The sequence below is a fragment of the Apis dorsata genome, unplaced genomic scaffold, assembly GCF_000469605.1.
Source record: "Apis dorsata unplaced genomic scaffold, Apis dorsata 1.3 scaffold_739, whole genome shotgun sequence".
NCBI classification, from domain to species: domain Eukaryota; kingdom Metazoa; phylum Arthropoda; class Insecta; order Hymenoptera; family Apidae; genus Apis; species Apis dorsata.
The window spans coordinates 92,040-93,027 of record NW_006263900.1 but is presented as its reverse complement, the minus strand read 5'-3'; positions in this window follow the sequence as shown (position 1 = coordinate 93,027).

Here is a 988-nt window from a genome sequence, read left to right as displayed (position 1 = left end):
TCGATATTTAACTATAATAAATGACTATGTAAGTGGTAAAATCTATACCCTTTTTAAAAGTTTTTATACAATGTTTAAATTATTATATACAAAATGGTTAAGACGTAAAAGTATTTTCTTTCTTATTGTAATTATTAATGCATTAAATTAATGAAATTAGCAATGATAGTACTACATTAATTTTGTTCGTGATGAATCGAACATGGTCTTATTTCATTATACCCTACTTATATTTACAAAAAAGCAGGTGCATAATATCTTATCAGTTGACAATATACTACTATATGTTTTAAATCTTAAATCTCGGTTTCACAAAAAACGATCGAGGTATCGTTGTTTTTATCTTTAAATAGAAATTAATACCTGTGGTTTCTTAATATATGAGCAAATCTTTCGCTCGATTTCAACATATACTTATATAAAAAATACAAGTGCAAATATACAGATTTATAGGATGTAAATAGATATTCTCGGGCAAAATCTCGACCATTATATGAAACGGACGGGCATAAGATCTAAAATCTAAGATCTAAATACATCCCTACCTATATCAGACTGAATCAACATATATATAGTTCTGAATAACTAGTGATGTAATTAAAAAGATTTTTTATGATTCTATATAAAAAAAATAAATCGAAAATAGAGAATGAAATATTTTTATATCAGAATTTGTTTTTTATTATAGAATAAAATAATTTTAAATATCCGCCGAATACATGTCACTTGACTATGTCTTGAATATTTAAAATTGATTTTTTAGAAAACAAAGCGAAAAATTTTATTCTGTAATTTCGATTTATTTTTTGATATAGAATTATTCAGTTATATCAACAATTAGCGAAGTATAAGTACGATAATAAAAGTTGATTAATGTAATAATAAAATAAGAAAGAATACAACTGCACAATGTTCATAAAAATATGAGACATCTTTGAAAGATGGATTCTAGATATCAAAAAGTTCATATGTATCTATATTCGGTTTA